At 45.4% G+C, this 23,744-nt stretch overlaps 1 protein-coding gene across 1 annotated transcript in view; it reads right to left on the bottom strand.

Moving 5' to 3' along the window:
- The window catches only part of GREB1L (GREB1 like retinoic acid receptor coactivator), a 142,298-nt gene extending 119,397 nt beyond the window's left edge, over window positions 1-22,901 (bottom strand). The window contains exon 1 of the mRNA XM_038766766.1: window positions 22,825-22,901. The gene's annotated coding sequence lies outside the window, so the exon portion shown is untranslated. The remainder of the gene's footprint in view (window positions 1-22,824) is intronic.
- Between the last annotated feature and the right edge of the window lie 843 nt (window positions 22,902-23,744).

Raw genomic sequence — 23,744 nt, 5'->3', positions numbered from 1 at the left:
CTTTAGAAGGACCTAAAGGCCCTCATCAATGTCTGGTGTTGGGGATAAGTGGGGCGAATGGCGTAGTGGATACAGCACAGGTCATGAGTTCTAATCCCGGCTCCACCTCTTCCTTCCTTCATTCAATCACATTTATTGAGCACTTACTGTGTGCAGAGCACTGTACTAAGTGCTCATGTTGGCTTCAATTGCTACTTATGTTGCAAACATTGTTACTTAATGAAAATATTGTTAGCAGAGAAAGGTTTTGATTCTTCGACCTCTGGGTTATGGGCCATCTGCTGTCAGACCTTGGGCGAGTCACTTAGCTTCTCTGTGCCTCAGTTACCTCATCTGTAAAATGGGGATTGAAACTGTGAGCTCCACGTGGGACAAGGGCCTGCGTCCAACCCGATTTGCCTGTATCCACCCCAGCGCTTAGTACAGTGCCTGGCACATAGTAAGGTTATTTATTTTACTTGTACATATCTATTCTATTTATTTTATTTTGTTAATATGTTTGGTTTTGTTCTCTGTCTCCCCCTTCTAGACTGTGAGCCCACTGTTGGGTAGGGACTGTCTCTATATGTTGCCAACTTGTACTTCCCAAGCGCTTGGAACAGCGCTCTGCACACAGTAAGTGCTCAGTAAATACAATTGATTGATTGATTAACAAATACCAAAATTATTATTATTATTCCCCATGAGGGGAAACTGGAAAGATCAGGACATACACTGACAGGGCCCAAGAATGGTCCACACCGAATCATGGAGAATGTGAACAGAGAGAACACAGAATCGTCCCAGGACAAGAGGCACTCTTTGGAGCTGGAGGGTGACAGGTTCTTCCCTGTAGATATAAACCCCCTGAGGGCAGGATTATTGACCATAAACTAGTGTACTCTCCCAAGGGCATAGTACAGTGCTCTGCATAGAGTCTGTGCTTAATAAATAGCATTAATTGAAACTATGGAATAATAATAATGGCATTTACTAAGCACTTACTATGTGCAAAGCACTGTTCTAAGTGCTGGGGAGGTTACAAGGCAATCAGGTTGTCCCACGGGGGGCTCACAGTCTTAATCCCCATTTTCCAAATGAGGTAACAGGCCCAGAGAAGTTAAGTGACTTGCCCAAAGTCACACAGCCGACAATTGGCAGAGCCGGGATTTGAACCCATGACCTCTGACTCCAAAGCCCGGGCTCTTTCCACTGAGCCACTCTGCTTCTCAGCAGCCACGCAGACCTATGGATAAGCACTTCCCAAGTGCTTAGTACAGTGCTCTGCACACAGTAAGCGCTCAATAAATACAATTGATGATGATGATGATGATGATAAGCAGCCCATGCTGGGTCCTTGGAGAGAATAGTCTAGTCTGAAAACTAACCCTCAGCCCTGGTGAGGTTGGACTGAGACAACAATTCATGTATTCATTCATTCATGTGTTCAATCATATTTATTGAGAAGTTACTGGGTGCAGAGCACTGTACTACATGCTTGGGAAAGGGCAATATGGCAATAAAGAGAGATAATCCCTGCCCACAAGGAGCTCACGGTCTGGAAGTGGGAGACGGACATCGATACAAGTAAACAGACATGAAAGAGTAAACCATAGAAGCAGCGTGGCTGAGTGGAAAGAGCACAGGCTTTGGAATCAGAGGTCATGGGTTCAAATCCGGGATCTGCCAATTGTCAGCTGTGTGACTTTGGGCAAGTCACTTAACTTCTCTGTGCCTCAGTCACCTCATCTGAAAATGGGGGATTAAGACTGTAAGCCCCCAGAGGGACAACCTGATCACCTTGTAGCCTCCCCAGCGCTTAGAACAGTGCTTTGCACATAGTAAGCGCTTAATAAATGCCATCATTATTCAGTGCTTGGAGCATTGCTCAGCGCTTAGAACAGTGCTTTGCACATAATAAGCGCTTAATAAATGCCATTATTATTATAGTGGCCACCTGTCTGGCTTCATACCTTGCATTCTGGGTAATAAGTAACCTGTGCTCTGTCAGGTAATGATTTGGTACATACTTTATGTCCGGTATTTTCATTTCAAACCCCGCACCTCCCTCTGCCTGAGTTCCTGCAGTGAAGTTTTGCGACTCGGACCAGACACCAATATTCACAGGGGCAAGGTCGGGGCGGGGCATCAGGGGTTCCCCCACCCCCAATCAATCAATCAATCAATCAATTGTATTTATTGAGCGCTTACTGTGTGCAGAGCACTGTACTAAGCGCTTGGGAAGTACAAGCTGGCATTCTAGGTTCGACCACCTCAGACGGGGTCACCAATAGTCTTTAAATCCAGGCAGCTGTGCCCACTGCACATTCACAGGTAGTCCGAGGAAATTCATTCATTCATTCATTCATTCAATCATATTTATTGAGCGCTTACTATGTGCAGAGCAAAATTTAAGTGGGTCGTGCCCGTAAAGCATTGACAATATTTAGTTATCAGTAAATTCTGCGACGGGCTTCCGTGAGCCACTGTTCCAGCTTTTTCGGGGTTAGCTATGGCAGGCATAGCTGCTCCGGTGCTTCTGGCAATATCTACGGAAGGTATACCCGCGTGAATTTACAAATGGGTGACAGCCCTGCTTCCACAAAATGATGATGATGATGATGGCATTTGTTAAGTGCTTACTATGTGCAAAGCACTGTTCTAAGCACTGGGGAAGGTTACAAGGTGATCAAGTTGTCCCACAGGGGGCTCACAGTTTTAATCCCCATTTCACAGATGAGGTAACTGAGGCACAGAGAAGTGAAGTGACTTGCCCAAAGTCACACAGCTGACAGTTGGCAGAGCCGGGATTTGAACCCTTGATCTCTGACTCCAAAGCCGGGGCTCTTTCCACTGAGCCACGCTGCTTCTCCAAATGTTCCAGTACATTACAGGCCCTGCGTGACACAGGGAATGTCAGGTTTGTCTGCAGGTCCCACCAATGACCACTCCACTTACTGCTCAGGGAATCTGTCCCCTTCAATCTGCTCAACCCTGGGATTTGATCCACCCCAACCCTCTCATCTCTCCTCTGTAGATCCAGTAGGCATTTCAACACCATCCTTTCATTCAATCGATCAATCGGTTGTATTTATTGAGAGTTTATTGTGTGCAGAGCATTTTACTAGCCGAGCCCGCACACTTTGCTCCTCTAATGCCAATCTACCCACTGTACCTCGATCCCATCTCTCTCCCCACTGACCTTTCTCCCACGTCCTGCCTCTGGCCTGGAATGCCCTCCCTTTCCATATCTGACAGATAATTACTCTCGTCACAGTCGAACAATGCTTTTCACATAGTAAGCGCTTAATAAATGCTATTATTATTATTATTATCTCCTCCAAGACTAAGCCCCCCTTTCCTCTTTTCCCACTCCGACTTGCTCTGATTATTCACCCCCGCCTCCTTCCAGCCCTAGAGCACGTATGTACATATTTGTAATTTTTTTACTTATATTACTGTATGTGTCCCCCTGTAGCCTGTAAACTCATTGTGGGCAGGAGGGGGGTGACTATCATCTCGCCGTGTTGTATTCTCCCAAGAGCTTAGTACAGTGTCCTGCACACAGTAAGCACTCAATCAATATGGTCCCTTGATATTAAGCACTTGGGAGAGTACAATATGACAGAGTTGGTGGACGTGGCCCCTGCTCCTTTGGGGAAAAGGAAGCCTACCCAGAACAGGGAGGAAAATGCAAGGTGAGCAGGGCAGGGAATTCAGGAGCTTGGCTAATGGGCTGCAGGCAGGACAGGGAACTCCGTTCCAGTTTTGGCTCAACCACTCGTCACCCTGGCCTTTGGTTTTCCCATCTGCAAAATGGTAATGTACCCCTCTCCCTAACTTATTTCTACTTCTATTTCCTGAGAAGCGGCATGGCCTAGTAGCAGGAGCCCGAGCTCAGGAGTCAGAGGATGAGGGTTTTAATCCTGGCTCTGCCACTTGTCTGCTGTGTGACTTTGGGCATGTCATTTAACTTCCCTGTGCCTCAGTTGCCTCATCTGTAAAATGGGGATTAAGACTGTGAGCCCCACGTGGGACAACCTGATTACCTTGTAGATCAGTGCTTGGCACATAGTAAGTACTTAATAAATATCATAATAATAATTATTATTATTACCTCCTTACACCCCAAGGAGACTGGTGTGGAACCATAGGACTTTCATCCAGCACTTAGTACAGTGCTTTGCACATAGTAAGCACTTAATAAATGCCATCATTATTATTATTATTCATTCAATTGTATTTACTGAGCACTTACTGTGTGCAAAGCACTTTTTATTAAGTGCTTATATATTTATATATTATGTTGTCAACTTGTACTTCCCAAGCGCTTAGTACAGTGCTCTACACACAGTAAGCGCTCAATAAATACGATTGATTGATTGATTAAGCATTTGGGAGAATACAGTCTAACAATAAACAGGACACATTCCCTGCCCACAACTAGTTCACAGTCTAGAGGGGGAGACAGACATTAATAGACATAAATTAATAAATTATCAATCGTTTATTTAATTAATCTGAGAGGAGAGCTTTTCCCCAGAGCTGCAGTTGAGGGTCAATTACTGTTTCTTCTTGGAGAAGGGAGCCCTGGGTGAAGAAGGGCAAAATGACCTACACAGGGGTCCCAATGGTGCAACCATAGGTCACACTGGGAGAAGTCTGTCACCAAATCCCCTCCATTCTTCCTCCACAACACTTCCAGGATCCAGCCTTGTCTCACCATCCAAACCGGCACTTGCAATATCCCCCATTGATTACTGTATTGACTTCTTTGTTGAGCTCGCTGCCTCCAGCCTTCCCTCTCTCTAGTCCATACTTCATTCTACTGCCCAGGACATTTTTGTAGAATGTCATTCTATACACACCACCCCACTCCTAAAAAATATCCAATGGTTGCCCACTCATCTCAGGATCAAGCAGAAACATCTCACTATTTGCTTCAAACTAGTCAGCGCTCTCTCCTACTTCTCCACTCCCTTTCTACACTCTACCCCAGTTTGCACTCTACATTCCTCTCATGATATTCACCCCTATTTGCTCTGCCTTGTTCTCCTCTCTCCCACTTGCAGACCCATGCCCTCTCCATACCTCGAGGGCTCTCACCTTTCCTATCTGACAGACCACAGTTCTCCCCCATCTTCAAAGCCCATTTGAAACTACATCTCCTTCATCATCATCATCATCATCAATCGTATTTATTGAGCGCTTACTATGTGCAGAGCACTGTACTAAGCGCTTGGGAAGTACAAATTGGCAACACTATAGAGACAGTCCCTACCCAACAGTGGCCTCACAGTCTAAAAGGGGGAGATAATCCAGAGATAATCTATTCCTCCCTCCCTCAGCGTGGGCTCGGTGCGACAAGAGCATGTCGACGGCTGAGGGGAAACAGTCGTAACTGGGCTGGTGTCCTGGAGAATGGGTATGGAAAACTGGGGAAAACTTTCTGGGAGGGGTGCCGTTTAAGAGGGAGACGTCGGGAGTGGGGTGACGGCTTCGGGCCTATGGGCCAATGTGGGCAAAAGGCTCAGAGGCAGGAGAATGGCCAGTTTGGATGGTAGAATGAGGACTAGGAAGTGGAGGTGGGTCAGGAAGTGAGCGACAGACAGTGCCACAGTCAGGTGGCCTTCTCTAATTCACCTTTAATCACCCCACTTTATATCCCCTTAGCTGTCCCTCCAGCCTCCCAATACCTTTTAGCACTTATATACAAAGCTTATATTCACTCTGACTTCCTCCCTTAAAGACTGAGTCCTGTAGGACTCTGTAGGAGACAAGGACTGTGTCCATTCTGATGATCTTATATCCAGCCCAGAACTTAGCCCAGTGCTTGGCACACAGTAAATGCTTAAAAATATTATTATTATTATTATTACTTCCTCATCAGTTATTTATTTTGTCATCTGTCTCATCCATCTCCTTGAAAGCAGGGATCATGTCTACTAATTCTGTTGTCCTCGCCCACACGCTTAGTGCAATCAATCAATCAATCAATTAATCGTATTTATTGAGTGCTTACTGTGTGCAGAGCACTGTACTAAGTGCAGGGTTCAGCCCACAACAGAAGTAAAATAAATGCTAATAATAATAACGATGGCATTTGTTAAGCGCTTACGATGTGCACTTTTCTAAGTGCTGGGGGGATACAAGGTGATCAGGGCGTCCCACGTGGGGCTCACAGTCTTCATCCTCATTTTCCAGATGAGGGAACTGAGGCTTCGAGAAGTTATGTGACTTGCCCAAGGCCACACAGCAGGCATGTGGAGGAGCTGGGATTCGAACCCGTGACCTCTGACTCCAAAGCCCATGCTCTTTCCACTGAGCCACGCTGCTTCTCAGCCACGCCGCTTCTCAATGATGCTAATGATTGCCTGATAGATTGATTGGGCCAAGTCCTCTGCCATCAGGTCCATGGGGCTAGCTGTTCCTGGCCTAAAGCTGCCTGCACTTGGGGAGGGGCACAAATGGCCCCCATTTCCTAATCCTAGAGGCGAGGCGCTGCTTGAATCTGTTCCCTTTGGGCATTTGATAATCCCCCCACCCTCAATCCCACAGCATTCATTCATTCATTCAATCATACTTATTGAGCGCTTATTGAGGGCAGAGCACTGGACTAAGCACTCGGGGAAAGTACAACACAACAATAAACGGTGACATTCCCTGCCCACAGTGAGCTTACAGTCTAGGGGGAGCTTACAGTCTAGAAGCGGGGCGAGACAGACATCAATAAAAATAAATAAAATCACATATAAGTACCTAAGTGCTGCGGGGCTGGGAGTGGGGAAGAGCGAAGGGAGCAAGTCAGGGTGACACAGAAGAAAGTGGCACTTAACATTAATATATGTCACCCCCTCTAGACTGAAAGCTCACTGTGAGCAGGGAACGTGTCTACGGACTCTGTTGTACTGAACTTTCTCAAGGGCTTAGTACAGTGCCCTGCACACAGTAAGCACTCAATAAATGCCAGAGAAGCAGAGAGAAGAGAGAGGAACAGAGGAGCAGCGTGGCTCAGTGGAAAGAGCCGGGCTTGGGAGTCAGAGGTCATGAATTCTAATCCCGGCTCCGCCACTTGCCATTCATTCATTCATTCATTCATTCATTCAATCGTATTTATTGAGAGCTTACTGTGTGCAGAGCACTGTACTAAGCGCTTGGGAAGTACAAGTTGGCAACATCTAGAGGTGGTCCCTACCCAACAGTGGGCTTACAGTCTAGAAGGGGGGAGACAGAGAACAAAACAAAACATATTAACAAAATAAAATAAATGGAATATATGCAAATCAAATAAATAGAGTAATAAATACGTACAAACATATATACATATATACAGGTGCTGTGGGGAGGGGAAGGAGGTAAGGGGGGAGGGGGAGAGGAAAGAGGGGGCTCAGTCTGGGAAGGCCTCCTGGAGGAGGTGAGCTCTCAGTAGGGCTTTGAAGGGTGAAAGAGGCTTTGAAGGGAGGACTATATGCTAAACAACCTACTTAGCTCTGAGGTAGATACAAAGTAATCAGGCAAGACACAGTCCCTGTACTACATAGAGCTCCCAGTCTGAGGGAGAACAAGTATATGATCCCCATTTTATTGATGAGGAAACGGAGGCACATTTCAGTGAACTGACTTGTCCAGGGCAACCCAGGAGGAAGGTGTCAGAACTGGGATTAGAACCCAGGTCTTCTGACTCTCAGGTTCATGGGCTTTCCACTAGGCCACACTGTTAAGTCGCAGCTGAAAGTGCCCTGTCTGGCTCTTTTCCCTTCACTGTAGTAAAAGAGAGCTGTGGGGCCCCTCCAAACCTATTTAAAGTCACTATGCTGGACTTCAGTCAGCTGTGTGACTTTGGGCAAGTCACTTCACTTCTCTGGGCCTCAGTTCCCTTATATGTAAAATGAGGATTAAGACTGTGAACCCCACGTGGGGCAACCTGATTACCTTGTATCTACCCCAGTGATTAGAACAGTGCTTGGCACATAGTAAGCGCTTAACAAATACCAACATTACTATTATTATTATTATTATTAAATGCCACTGATTGATTGAGGCAAGCAAATGGCACTATGGGAGCCCTCGAGCCAATGTGCAAGACTACCCATAGGCCTTGGGCCTTTGACACTTCTGCCACTCCAGATGGAGATGGAGGCAGCATTGCTCCCTGCTCCCTGCCTGTTCTTTGGAGGGGAAGAGGAGGGGGAAGAGAGAGAAGGGCACAGCGCAGGGCTATAGTGCAGGTTAGGCTGCAGGGAGATCATCGGTCATATTTATTGAGCGCTTACTGTGTGCAGAGCACTGTACTAAGCGCTTGGGAAGTACAAGTTGGCAACATATAGAGACAGTCCCTACCCAGCAGTGGGCTCACAGTCTGAAAAGGGATATGGGATTCCTCAGCCCTAGGGACAGTGGGCCGCAGGGAGTTTCCTCCCTTGTGCATGGCCTAGAAGTCCTCCAGGTTTCCATAACAATACTAAATGCTTACTATGTGCCAAACACTGTGCCAAGCATGGGGGTAAATTCAAGATAATCAGGGCAGACCCCAGTCCCTAGCCCACATTGGGCTCACCGTCTGAGAGAGTGGGAGAACAAGTATTTTATCCCCATGTTACAGATGGGAAAACTGAATAATAATAATAGTGATGGTATTCGTTAAGCTCTTACTATATGCCAAGCACTGATCTAAGCCCTGGGGGAGGTACAAGGTAATCAGGTTGTCCCACATGGGGCTCACAGTCTTCAGCCCCGTTTTACAGATGAGGTAACTGAGGCCCAGGGAAGGTAAGTGACTTGCCTAAAGTCACCCAGCTGATGGGTGATGGAGCCGGAATTAGAACCCACAGCCTCTGACTCCCAAGCCTGTGCTGTTTCCACTGAGCCACGCTGCTTCTCTGAAGTACACAGAGATTAACTGAACAGTTCATTTTATTCTGCCTCTGCCTCTGTTGCCTCCCACGGGAAGGCAGTAGTCAGGAGATGAGGGCTCCAATCCTAACTCCACCACTTACCTGCTGCAGAGTTTGGGCAAGTCTCAACTTTTCTGTGCCTCCATTTACTCATCTATAAAATGGGGATAACATAGCTAGATTGTCAGCTCCGTGAGAGATTGCGCCTGATCTATATTGTTATATTGTAGTTATAATAGTTATAGTTATAGTTGCAACAGTTATACCGTATCTATCCCAGAGCTTAGTACAGTGCTTAGCACATAGTAAACACCTAACAAATACCACAACTATTACTTGTTCAAGGGCACAAAAGAGGCATGTAGCAAAATCGTGCCTAGCAATGTGCTCTTTCCACTAATCAATCAATCATATTTATTGAGAGCTTACTGTGTGCAGAGCACGGTACTAAGTGCTTGAGAAGTACAAGTTGGCAACATATAGAGACGGTCCCACACTGCCTTCCCCTGGGTGGTGACAGAGGCCAGAGAAACATTTTGGTAGGGGCAAGCCTCTCTCACCTGCTGTGACTAAGATGGTCACATACGTTCATTTGTAATTCTCCTTTCATTAATTCGTTCATTCAATTGTATTTATTGAGCGCTTACTGTGTGCAGAACACTGTACTAAGCACTTGGGAAGTACAAGTCGGCAACATATAGAGACGGTCCCTACCCAACAACGGGCTCACAGTCTAGAAGGGGGAGACAGACAACAAAAGAAAACATGTAGACACGTGTCAAAATCGTCAGAACAAATAGAATTAAAGCTATATGCACATCATTAACAAAATAAATAGTAAATATGTACAAGTAAAATAGAGTAATAAATCTGTACAAATATATATACAGGTGCTGTGGGGAGGGGAAGGAGGTGGGGGGGATGTGTTCATTTGTAATTCTCCTTTTATTAATTCATTCATTCAATTGTATTTTTTGAGCACTTACTGTGTGCAAAGCACTGTACTGAGCACATCTCCAGGCAGAGGGTGAGAGAAAGGAAAGGGGAGGGAAGAAGGAGCCCTCCCTCTATTCTATAGAGGACACTTTCAGCAGCAGTACCTAGTAGATAGAGCACGGAGTCAGAAGGACCTGGGTTCTAATTCCGGCTCCACCACTTGTCTGCTGTGTGACCTTGGGCTAATCATTGAGATTCTCTGTGCCTCAGTTACCTCATCTGTAAAATGGGGATTAAGACTGTGAGTCCTATGTGGGACAGGGACTGCGTCAGACGTGATAAGCTTGTATTCACCCCAGCACTTAGTACAGTGCCTGCCACACAGTAAGCACTTAACAAATATCACCATTATTATAATTATTCAAGGAAAAAGGAAAGAAAAGGAGAAATGTCCCCCAAGAGAGCTATGTCGTCCACTAGAAATCTTGGAAACAGCAGATGGATTCAAGAACAGATAGTTGAGGGGGTGGGAGAGTGGGGAAGGGGAGAGGGTACCAGGGCCAAAAGGATTTTTCCTCAAAAAGACTTCCCACCATCTCCCGGTTGGCACTGCCTTGTGCCAGCTTGAAGATCCATACGGGCCCCAGTGAGACTTCTCACAATAATCACGGGAGAGAATTTAAAAATGTCACAATTATTATTACTATTAGGGAAACTGATGAGGGGATGAGGGTGGGGACGATGGCTCTAGAAGGTTGCAGGGAGCATTGATGCTTCTCCAGTGGAAGCTGGGGAAATGAAAAGAAACTGGCAGAAACCCATGAGAAGTTGCGATGCGTCAGTGTCTATCTTGTGGTCTCTCTCCTTTTCCATCATTCATTCATTCATTCAATCATATTTATTGAGCGCTTACTGTCTCTCTCCACTTCAATCCATTCTTCATGCTGCTGCCCGGATTATCTTTGTCCAGAAACGCTCTGGGCATATTACTCCCCTCCTCAAAAATCTCCAGTGGCTACCAATCAATCTGTGCATCAGGCAGAAACTCCTCACCCTGGGCTTCAAGTCTGTCCATCACCTCACCCCCTCCTACCTCACCTCCCTTCTCTCCTTCTCCAGCCCAGCCCGCACCCTCCGCTCCTCTGACGCTAATCTCCTCACCGTACCTCGTTCTCGCCTGTCCCACCATCGACCCCCGGCCCACGTCATCCCCCGGGCCTGGAATGCCCTCCCTCTGCCCATCTGCCAAGCTAGCTCTCTTCCTCCCTTCAAGGCCCTACTGAGAGCTCACCTCCTCCAGGAGGCCTTCCCAGACTGAGCCCCTTCCTTCCTCTCCCCCTTGTCCCCCTCTCCACCCCCCATCTTACCTCCTTCCCTTCCCCACAGCACCTGTATATATGTATATATGTTTGTACATATATATTACTCTATTTATTTATTTATTTATTTTACTTGTACATATCTATTCTATTTATTTTATTTTGTTAGTATGTTTGGTTTGGTTTTCTGTTTCCCCCTTTTAGACTGTGAGCCCACTGTTGGGTAGGGACTGTCTCTATATGTTGCCAATTTGTACTTCCCAAGTGCTTAGTACAGTGCTCTGCACATAGTAAGCGCTCAATAAATATGATTGATTGATTGATTGATTGATTGCAGAGCACTGTACTAACCATCACTTCCCTGTGCTGCTGCCTCTCTCATTTGGCCTTCCTTGGCTAGGCTCCTGCAGAGACCTGCAGTTCTCCTTCTCCCCACTTCCTCCTCCTCCCATCCCTCTCAAACAAGAGCTAACAGTCAATCAATCAATCACTGGTATTTCTTGAGCACTTACTGTGTGCAGAGCACTGTACTAACTGCATGGAGAGTAAACTACAACACTCTCTCCTTCAGGTAGACTAACCCTACCATTCATGCCCATTGACCTCATCTACTGGCCTGCATTTCTCCATCTCTGCACTTCCACCTCCTCTCCCTATCCTCCATTCCCCTCAAACAGGCACTAAGAGCCTATCAATAGTATTTATTGAGTGCTTACTGTGTTCAGAACACTGTATTAAGCACCTAAGAGAGTACAAAACAACACACCTTCCTTCAGCTTGACTGCCAATCCCAAGTCAAGAAGCTGCATTACCTTCCAAGGCAGACTATACCTGAATGCACCCTTAAAAGCACATTCAAATGAAAATCAGTCCTTTTTTTTGGCTTTTGTTTTTCCAGCCAGTCTTCATTCATTTATTCATTCATTCAATCGTCATAATTTATTGAGCGCTGATTGGGAAGGTACAATACAACAAAAAATAGACACATTTCCTGTCCACAACAAGCTTACAGTCTAGAGAGGGAAGACAGACATCAATACAAATAAATAAATTCCAGATATATACATAAGTGCTGTGGGGCTTGGAGTGGGGAAGAACAAAGGGAGGAAGTCAGGGCAACAGAAGAGGGTGGGAGATGAGGAAAGTGGGGGCCTATTCTATTAACATGGTAGCAATTTGGATGGAGAGGAAAGGGCAGATTTTAACGATGTTGTGGAGGTGAGGCCGACAGGATTCAGTAATGGATTAAGTATTTAGGTTGAATGAGAGAGAGGAGTCAAGGATAATGCCAAGGTTATGGACTTGTGAAACAGAAAGGATAGTGGTGCCAACTACAGTGATGGGAAAGTCAGGGGATGACAGGGTTTGGGTGGGAAGACAAGGAGTTCAGTTTTGGACACGTTAAGCTTGAGGTGATGGGAGGACATCCACGTAGAGACATCTTGAAAGTAGGAGGAAATGCGAGAGTGCAGAGAAGGACCAGAAATATAGATTTTGGGTAGTATCCATATAGAGATGATAGTTGAAGCCTTGGAGCGAATGAGTTCTCCAAGGGAGTGGGTGTAGATGGAGAATAGAAGGGGACCCAGAACTGAACCTTGAGGGACACCCCCCCCCCCCCCCCCAGTAAGGGGGTGGGAGGCAGAGGAGGAGCCCACAAAGGAAACTGAGAATGAGTGGCCAGAGAGATAAGAGAGAAGCAGGAGAGGATAGAATCAATGAAGCCAAGGTTGGATAACATTTCCAGGAAAAGGGGGTGGTCCACAGTGTTGAAAGCAGCTGAGATCAGGATAGGATCAGGATGGAGTAGTGGCTGTTGGATTTGGCAAGAAGGCGATCATTGGTGACCTTTGAGAGGGCAGTTTCTGTGGCATGAAAGGGATGGAAGCCAGATTGGAGAGGGTCAAGGAGAGCATTGGAGGTGAGGAATTTGAGACAGCAGGTATGGACAACTCACTCAAGGAGTTTGGAGAGGAATGGTAGGAGGGAAATGGGGCAATAAGTGGAGGGAGTCATGGGATCAAGGGAAGGGTTATTTTTAGGATAAGGGATACATGGGCATGTTTGAAAACAGTGAGGAAGAAGCCATTGGAGGGTGAACAGTTGAAAATGGCTGTTAGGGAGGGAAGAAGGAAGGGGGCGAGAGTTTTGATTAGATGCGAAGGAATGGGGTCGGACATGCATGTGGAGCAGATGGCTCTTGAGAGGAGGCAGGAGATCTCCTCTAGAGATACTGCTGGGAAGGATGAGAGAGTTGAAGAGGGGACTGGAAGGTGGAGGGACTGGTGAGGGGCAGGAGCGATTTTAGGGAGCTTATGCCTGATATTGTCAATTTTCTTAATAAAGTTGGCGACCAGGTCATTGGGGTCAAGGGGTTGGAGAGGCAGGGGGCAGGGGGCCTAAGGAGGGAGTTAAATGTTTGGAACAACTGGTGAGGGTGATGGGCATCGATGTCAATAAAGATGGAGAAATAGTTTTGCCAGGCAGAGGAAAGGGCAGAGGTAAAGAGAGCAAGAACAAACTTAAAGCGGACTAAGTCGGCCTGATATTTAGATTTCCAAAAGCAGCGCTCTGCAGCTCAAGCACAAGAGTGAAGGAGGTGTGACTGTGCAGGTGATTCAGGGCTGTGGGTTAGTGGTATGAGGTCAAAAAAGGAATAGGGGAGCGAGTGAGTTGAGTTCAATAGAGAGGGTGGTGTTGAGAGCATCTATTTGGTCATCAAGAGACGGTAGTTTGGGTATGGAGGCTAAGTGGGGCATGATGAGTTGAGAAAATTGAATCTTGTCAAAAAATCGGTGGTCTCTGTGGGGGAATGGTACAGATTTTAGGGGAGGAGGTGTGTGGGAGAGGAGGCGAGTGAGGAGGTTGTGGTCAGATAGAAGGATTTCAGAGTTGGTGAGGGTAGAGACGTGCATTGGTTACAGATGATGAGATTGAGTGTGTGGGTCCAGGTCAGTGAGTGGAGGGAGTGGGATGGAGCAAGAAGTCAGCAGAGTTGAGGAGTGATAGAAGGCGGGCAGCAGAAGGGTCATCAGGAACACCTGAGTGGATATTGAAGCCCTCAAGGATCAATATGGGCATGGAGAAAGAGAGAGGGAATGTGAGAAAAGGATCAAAACAGTTAAAGAAGTTAGAGGTGGGACCTGGGGGCAGTAGATGACAGTTACTAGAATCTGGAATGGGTGGCAGAGGCAGATGACATGGGCTTCAAAGGAAGGGAAAGAAAGGAATGGGGGAGGTGGGATGGTGCGAAAGCGGCATTGGGGTGCGAGAAGGAAGCTGACACTTCCTCCTTTCCCGGTGAGTCTGGGGGAGTGGGAGAAGATGAGTTCCCCTCTGGAGAGAGTAGCAGGGGAGACCATATCGTAGGGGGAGAGCCAGTTTTCAGGGATGGTGAGGAGGAGGAGAGAGCGGGACAGGAATAGGTCAAGGATGAAAGGAAGCTTCCCCATGATGGAGCAGGTCCACAGACCACACTTGGCTGAAGCTGAGATGGGTGGTTGTATGGCAGTGAGCTGACGGGGGTCAGGATAGTTGGCGGGGAGGAGGATGAGGGGTGGTGCTGGAACAGGATGACAGGGTTGGTCACCTTCTCTCTCCAAAGACTTACAATATGAGTTGGGATGGTTCAGATAAATCAGATGTTTCTCTACTAGAGGGCTGGTGTTGCCTCTGCCTTTGCTCTTTCAAAGGTAAATTATTTAAAGCACCTGAATCAAACAAACCCAGAGATGTATTTGGATGCAGAAGTGTAAATCTAAACTCTTCCACTGCAGATAGCCCCTTCGCACTTGCACTCCTGGAGCCACGAGGTTAATTTCTAAATTTTGGATTGCACGGGGAGGATGAAAACACTTTAATAATAATAATAATAATGGCATTTATTAAGTGCTTACTATGTGCTAAGCGCTGGGGAGGTTACAAGGTGATCAGGTTGTCCCACGTGGGGCTCACAGTCTTAATCCCCATTTTACTGATGAGGTAACTGAGGCCCAGAGAAATTAAGTGACTTGCCCAAAGTCCCACAGCTGACAATTGGCAGAGCTGGGATTTGAACCCATGACCTCTGACTCCAAAGCCCATGCTCTTTCCACTGAGCCACGCTGCTTCTCTAACCTCTTTATATTCATTGCACTCTCAGCCCCACAGCACTTAGGAACAGTTCTGTAATTTATTTTAATGTCTGTCTCCCTCTCTAGACTGTAAACCCCTTGTGGGCAGGGATTGACTTCTAGCCCACATCCTGACTCTGGCCCAGAACTACCCCCCTTCCTCAAATTGGACAGACAATTACTCTCCCCCAATTCAAAGCCTTACTAAAGGCACATCTCCTCCAAGAGGCCTTCCCAGATTAAGCCCCACTTTTTCTCAGCTCCCACTCCCTTCTGCATCACTCTGACTTGCTCCTTTTGCTCTTCCCCTCTTCCAGCCCCACAGCACTTATATATGTATCTGTAATTGTATTTATTTGTATTGATGTCTTCCTCTCTTGCTCTAGACTGTAAGCTTGTTGTGGGCAGGTAATGTCACTGTTTATTGCTGCATTGTACTTTCCCAAGTGCTTACACACAGTAAGTGCTCAATAAATATGACTGAATGAATGAATGAACATGTCTAATAATTGTGATATTTGTTCAGCGCTTACTATGTGTCAGGCACTGTACTAAATGCTGGGGTAGACACAAGGTATTCAGGTTGGACGCAGTCCCTGTCCCACATCGGGCTCATAGTCTTAATCCCCATCTACACATTAGGTAACTGAGGCACAGAGAAGTGAAGTGATTTGCCCAAGGTCACACGGCAGACGGGTGGCGGAGGCGGGATTAGAACCCAGGTCTTTCTGGCTCCCAAGCCCGTGCTCTATCCACTGGGACATGCTACTTCTCTGCCAACTCTATTATGCTATTCTCTCCCAAGCAGTTCGATCAGCGCTCTGCACACAGTGCGCACTCGACAGACACGACTGACTGATTGATCGAAAGCTGCCAAAACCGCAAAATACAAGACTGCCCTGAATTCGGCCCATTTTATTTCCATCCGATAAACATCGACCTCCAGTTACAGCTGGAAGTGTTGGTTTTCTTCCTCGAAATGCCAGAAATTCTTCTGTGAAATAAACAAATCTCGGCCAAGAATCTGTGGAACCAGTGCGGTGACCAGAGGCCATCCCTGGGCAAGATCAAAGATACAAAACAGTAAGAGGCACCTGGAACTAGCTGGAAGAGACCTCCTGTTTTTCTGCCTCAGGGCAGAGCCAGGGACCAGGAGGTTTAGATTCGCATAAAGCACCCAAGGCAGAAACCACTCTCACTCAGACCTTTTGGTGAATAAGGGCGTCACAATGGGAAATCCATTCCAGTTTCTAAATCAATCAATCGTATTTATTGAGCACTTACTGTGTGCAGAGCACTGTACTAAGCACGTGGGAAGTACAAGTTGCGCTTGGGAAGTACAAGTAAACTCTCTGGGGCCTCAGTTGTCGGCCACTTCTGGGTAAGCTACACCCTACCAGGGTTTGGTAGGGAATGATTTACTTCCACGCTCCCCCTGATTCCTTTCCCCCCACGGAACCATTAGTAGAATGCACAGAGCACACGCTTGGGAGTCAGAAGGTCATGAGTTCTAATCCTGACTCTGCCACTTAGCTGTGTGACCTTGGGCAAGTCACTTCTCTGGGCCTCATTGATCTCATATGCAAAATGAGGATTGAGACTGTGAGTCCCAAGTGGGACAGGGACTGTGTCCGACCCGATTTGCTTGTATCCACCCCAGCGCTCAGTACAGTGTCTGGCCCGTAGTAAGTGCTTAACAAATATCACAGCTATTGTTCCATGAAGAGGGGCTGAATCAGGTGGTAAGTTGGACCCCATAATTTGGTGTCTAGTCAAACTCTGATTTCTTTAACACATCGTGTAGTCCAGATACACATATCTACAGTTCACTCTGCTGCCCGGATCATTTTTCTAAAAAGGCTTTCAGTCCACATCTCCCCATACCTCAAGTATCTCCAGTAATTGCCCATCCACCTCCACATCAAAGAGAAATTCCTTCCCATCAACTCTAAAGCACTCAATCAGCTCACCTCCTCCTGTCTTACCTTGCTGATTTCCCACTGCATTCCACTCCACGCACTTCACTCCTCTAATCCCAGTTTACTCACTGTACCTCAATCTCATCACCGACTTCTTGCCCACATCCTTCCTCTGACCTGGAATTCCCTTCCCCTCCATTTCTGGCAAACCACACTCTTCCCCACTTTCAGAGCCTTATTAAAATCACATCTCCTCCAAAAGTCTTATTCAATTAAGCCCTCTTTTCCCCTACTCCCTCACCCTTCTACATCAATCAATCAGTGCTATTTACTGAGCGCTTAATATGTTCAGAGCACTGTACTAAGCACTTGGGAGAGTAATAATAATAATAATAATAATAATGGCATTTATTAAGCACTTACTATGTGCAAAGCACTGTTCAGGTTACAAGGTGATCAGGTTGTCCCATGGGGAGCTCACAGACTTCACCCCCATTTTACAGATGAGGAAACTGAGGCCCAGAGAAGTGAAGTGACTTGCCCAAAGTCACATAGCTGATAATTGGCGGAGCCGAGATTAGAACCAGTGGCCTCTGACTCCAAAGCCCAGGCTCTTTCCACTGAGCCACGCTGCTTCTCTATCAATAAATGTGCACACGTGCCTGAGTACAATACAACCTAATTTGCAGGCACATTCCCTGTCCATAACGAGTGCATAGTCTAGAGGGGGAGACAGACATTGATATGAATACATAAGAAATTTATAATATATAATTTAAAGATATGTATACAAGTGCCATGGGGTTGAGGGTGGGGTGAATATCAAATGTCCAAAGGTCAAGATCCAAATGCAGATGACGCAGAAGGGAGAGCGAGGTGCGGAAAAGAGGGCTTAATTGGGCAAGATCTCATGGGGAAGACCTTAATAACGCTTTGGAGGTGGAGAGAGTTGTAGTCTGGCATAGGTGAAGTGGGAGGGAGTTCTGGGCTAGGGGGAGGATGTGGGAAAAGGGTCAGTGGAGAGATGAGATTGGGGCACAGTGAGTAAGCTGGTACCTATTCAGTTGGATCTGTACCATTTTAGTACTTGATTTTCACCCCACCCTAAGCCCTACAGCATTGCTGTACATAGCCGTCATTTATTTTAACGCCTGTCCCCGCCTCCAGAGTTTAAACTCCTTGTGGGCAGGGATAGCATTTATTAACTCTGTGACACTGGACTCTCTCGATAATGACAGCATTTATCATTAAGTGCTTAGTATTTATCTCAAGTGCTTAGTATAGTGTTCTGCATACAGTGAGTGCTTAATAAATACTACTGCTTGATCTAAATAGGCACACACTGGTTCAGCAAAGACCCCAAGGGATCAAAAGCTGGTAGGGTTTTTGTGGGCAATTCAATCCAGCAACTGAGCATTGGCCACTCAGAGCTCTAGCTAGCCTCAGTTCTTGTCCTCGGAGGTCTCCTTCCATCACCCCTTCCCTCTTCTGCCCCTTCTAGGCCTCCCTCTTCCTCCTCCTCCTCCTCCTCCTCCCACTAGCTGATCTGAATGACCAACTTGGATGCTTTTTAAAGGCGTTGCTTCTTTAATAGTGGTGGTGATCTTATCCGTTTCTAAAGGCACATTGTTAAAGGTACTTTAGCCTTGACTAGTTTGAAACAACACTTTACACCTTTCATCTTGGTAGAGATCCCCGGAGAAAGCCCAGGTTCTAAACAGATTTGAATTGGAATATCACAAACCTATTCCAAAGAAGGAAACTCTTGCCAAAACCTGCCACACTCTGATTTTGATTCCATGACCCCTTCTTCTGCCTGGATATCTTGGGCAGCTTCAGTGAGATTCTGGCACAGTCTCCCACGGTAGTTCTCCATGGGCAAGCAGACTAAATCCTTCCAGATTTACCAGAGACGGGGTGGGAGGGACGGACTATAATGTTAGGCACATACATTATTGTTACTATTATTATTATTGTTGTACTCGTTAAGCACTATGTGCCAAGCACTGTTCTAACCACTGGATTAGAAACAAGTTGATCAGATTAGACACAGTCCCTGTCCTATATGGGCTTCACACTCTTAATCCCATTTTACAGATGAAGGAACTGAGGCACAGAGAAGTGAAGTGACTTGCCCAAGGTCACACAGCAGACAAGTGGCGGAGCCGGTATTAGAACCCAGATCCTTCTGATTCCCAGACCTGTGCTCTATCCACTAAGCCACACTGCTTCTCCTCCAACATGTCCTATCTGTAATTTATTTTAATGTCTGTTTCCCCCAACCAGATTTTAAGCCCCTTGAGGTCAGGGATCATGTCTACTTATTAATAATAATAATAAAATTTGTTAAGTACTTTCTATGTGCCAAGCACTGTTCTAAGCGCTGAATTAGAGAGGCAGCATGGCTCAGTGTCAACAGCATGGGCTTTGGAGTCAGAGGTCATGGGTTCTAATCCCAGCTCCCCCACATTTGCTGTGGGACCTTGGGCAAGTCACTTAACTTCTCTGTGCCTCAGTTACCTCATCTGGAAAATGGGGATGAAGACTGTGAGCCCCACGTGGGACAACCTGATCACCTTGTAACCTCCCTAGCAGTTAGAACAGTGCTTTGCTCATAGTAAGCACTTAATAAATGCCATTAGAAACAATTAGATGCAAGGTAATCAGGTTGGACACAATCCCTGTCCCGCATGGAGCTCACAGTCTTAATCTCCATTTTACAGATGAGATAACTGAGGCAAAGAGAAATTAAATGATTTGCCCAAGGTTACACAGCAGACGTGGTGATGCCTGGATTAGAACCCACGTCTTCTAACTTACTCTATTGTACTCTATCAAATAGTACTGTGTTCCACACTCACAAAGTGCTCAACGAATACCACTGCCTGATTGACTGGCAAAATTCAGTTCTTCCTACCTTTAGGCTTCACCCTTTCCTGCCTTCAAAGCCCTCCTAAAATCCCACCTCTTCCAACAAGCCTTCCCTGATTAATCGTTATTATCACAATACTTATTAACTCTTCAACCTCCTCTTGCATGTATTCATTTATATATTCATCTATTTATGCCCTTCCTCAGCAGTTGTGCCTGTTAATTCTGTTGTACTCTCCTGAGTGCTTAGAACAGTGCTTTGCACGTAGTAAGCGCTCAAGAGATACCACTGAGGGTAAGTTCATTGTGGTCAGGCCACCCCACCCCTCTTGTGCTTCTTCTGTAGTTTCTCAAGTGTTAAGTACATTGCATTGTACACAGTAGGAGCTTAATAAATCCCATTACTACTTCAGGCACTCCATGGGCGATGGCCAATATAATAAAAATAACAATAATAATTATGCTGTTTGTTAAACATTTACTATGTGTCAAGCACTGTTCTAAGCACTGGAGTAGATACAAGGTATTCCAGTTGGACACAGTCCATGTCCCTCATGGGGTTCACAATCTTGATCCCCATTTTACAGATGAGGTAAGTGAGGCAAGAGAAGTTAAATTACTTGCCCAAGGTCACACAGCAGACATGTGGCAGAGCTGGAATTAAAACCCACAACCTCTGATTTCAAGGTCCAAGTTATTTTGACTAGGCCATACCACATCAGGACTATTTTTCTCTCTTTTCCTACCCAAAGAAAGAATCCATTACTGAATCTGTCTTCTTCTTCTCTCTGATATCTATTTCTGACTTTATACAGAAATGGTTTTAGTCACCAAACGAGTACCAAAACATACAGGATTAAAGGAGCAATTACTTAATTCTCATTTGTATTCGCTAAAAACAAAATAAACCCCAAACATCATCCTCTCCTGCACACATATTGTCCCTCTTGCATTGTTTATGCAGGCAAAGGATTTCTAGAAGCCTCTATATTGTTTTGTCTTGCTCAAAAACTGTCTTCTTACAAAGGGGAGGCCTTTTTAAAAAGAATCCTAGAGGTGCTTTTGAAAAACCCCTCCTTGTGAACATTCTCCTGGTGACATTTTCCTGAAATTCTATCCGTCAGGTACGAGGAGTCTGCCCAGGAAAATAAAGAGTATTTCAACAGCTCGGAATCTTCATGGATAGAAAAATATTGGAATGATAAAGAATTGGCGTCCTGAAGCAGGCTGCCCCTGGGTCCTATCAGGTCTGTACTGATTTCTTCTAGTAATGCCAACATTTGGTAAGGATTATCCTTTCATTTAAACAAAAGCAAGCATTCCTTAGATAAATCAGGACTTTCAGCAGTGAGACTCATAAAACCTTTTCACAACACAGATTTTCAAGAGAACCCTTTAAGGTTTTAGGAGGCTGCTCCTCTTACTTAGTAACAAAATACACCCCATGGCTTCTCATTGACCCCACTCAGCTGTCCTTTGACCTTTTCAATTGTTGTAGCCTAACTTCAGGGCCACAGAATTTGCCTCCCATATCAAAAAGGCTAATGTTGCTTCCTCTTAGCACCTGGTGAAACAAAATGCAACAGTTCTCTCTCTTTCTTTCCCTTCTGTTTCCCGCCTCTCCCCCCACCCCCCAACTCACCCCCTTTTCAGATTGTGAGTATTTTCCAGATGTTCTAGGTCCAAATGTTCGTTCACCCTGGGCTGGGCTCTGCTCTCTCGAGCGACCCATGCAGTGACCTGCAGTCCCTGACTAGGCTGGCCATGACCCTCTTGTACTTTTTGGCCTCAAAGGATCCCCTTGGATCATAAAAGAGGAAAAGATCTTTAGCCTCCTTGGAAACTCTGGGCCATCTCAGTATATTGGACACTCTAAAGGAGACTCGGGGTGCTATTCCGATAAATTATGTCCCTTCTATAGTCATGGACCACCCAATCAAGAGCTCTAAATCCCCAGTGCTTGTAGACTGTGCCTTGTGATGGTCAAGAACTCAACAGAGCGTGTAAAAACCTTGAATTTATTTATACAGACTTTCCGTCGAGAGGCCAAACAACTCTTACCCATGGACAAATCTCTGGGAACTCTTGAAAATCTCTGGAAAATCCCAGCTCTGCCATTTGCCCTCTATGTGACCTTGGGGAAGTTACTTAACTTCTCTGGGCTTCAATTTCCTCATCTGTAAAATGGGGATGCAATACTTGCTCTCCCTCCAACTTAGACTGTGGGCCCCATGTCGGACCTGATTATCTTGAAGCTACTCCAGTGTTAAAAATAGTGCTTGGCATATAGGTAGGACTTAGAAATACCATAAAAAAAGAAATTGGAAATTAGTGGATTGAAAATTTTATATAGCCCTCTCCTTCCTTATTTCCTAGAAGCGCATTATGCCCACACCAATAAAAGCTTCTCTCATTACAACCAAATCATAAAGGCCTTTCGCTGCATATATATAACTAACCATTTGTTCCTCTGGAAGACACTCCCATTAAAAAACTTTCCCCTTAAACCAATTTAATCAGAAATTAAGATCTGAGGTTTACTAACTTTTGGAGAAAGGTACTTGGAGGCAAATTTTGTTTTTTAGTACCTCCCAATCTCTTGAAAATGCTTTTTTGGGGGGAGGGAGGGGGACTTAAAGGGTCTTTCATTGTATAAGACATAGGCATCTGTTTATTGGATGCAATTGTACATCATTTTACTCTGTTGCTAAGTAAAACCAGCGATTGCTTAAAATAAACCTACTCTGAAAGTATAAACATCATCATGCAGAAATCAGAAATATAGTGGAGATACCTTGCCTCGTTGGGTTAACCTTTCTGAAACACATTCATGATTAAGTGGCGTATCCAAGCCTTCAGCGTGCCTGCTGCCAAATTATTTAATTTTCAAAAAGCTTTTAAAGACCTGCAAAGTAAAAAGAAAGAAATTGCCCTGATTAACCTTCAGCAGCAAGATATCATAGAGTTAGATATTATTCAAGGCCTTCTCAGAGACCACAAAAATCATATAGCAAATACAGAGATCTTGCCCTGTCCTCTGAAGTGCACACTCTCAAGGCTGGCCTTGATAACCCTAAGGTGTTTTTCACTGTAAAGATGAAAACTATATTTCTGGATGATCAGTTTTTCCTCCCTGCTCCTGTGCATACACTACTAAAGAGTAATGAACCATCCTATCTCCAGGAGTCATAACCAGAATGGTTAGAAAAAATCAGGGAAAGTGAATGTCCCTTTGGCAGCTTTTTATTCCACAGATAAAAAAAGTTTCACAACTCCTCAGACAAGCCCAAAGTTTCTCGCAAAGAAACATTCATGTTTAAGACAGAATGCAGCTTTAACTAACTAAAGGAATTTTTCTAAACCTAAATGAATATCTTCGTAACTTCCAAGCTAAAAAAACACTTAAACCCAATAAAACTAGAAATATTTCCTTCTTTTAGGATTATTAATTACAGTACTAGAAGAAATGGTTTCTGATGAGAATTACAGACACTCTAGATGAGCTACAACTGGGTATGATCTCTTCCTGGAAAAGATAGAAAAAACTAGTAGCCCTCTCTCGAAAGCATCAAGTTGAAGAGTATATAATAAAATTTGGCACTGTTTGCTTTGGACTCCAACACATAATATGCAGGTTCCTCCTTTTGTAGTGATTAATACATTTTTAAAAGCATTTTCTATGGGTATAGTCATTTTTAAAATGCACATTGCAAA

This window comes from Tachyglossus aculeatus, chromosome 25 (genome assembly GCF_015852505.1).
Source record: "Tachyglossus aculeatus isolate mTacAcu1 chromosome 25, mTacAcu1.pri, whole genome shotgun sequence".
Taxonomy (NCBI): domain Eukaryota; kingdom Metazoa; phylum Chordata; class Mammalia; order Monotremata; family Tachyglossidae; genus Tachyglossus; species Tachyglossus aculeatus.
This window is presented reverse-complemented; position numbering and strand designations above follow the sequence as displayed.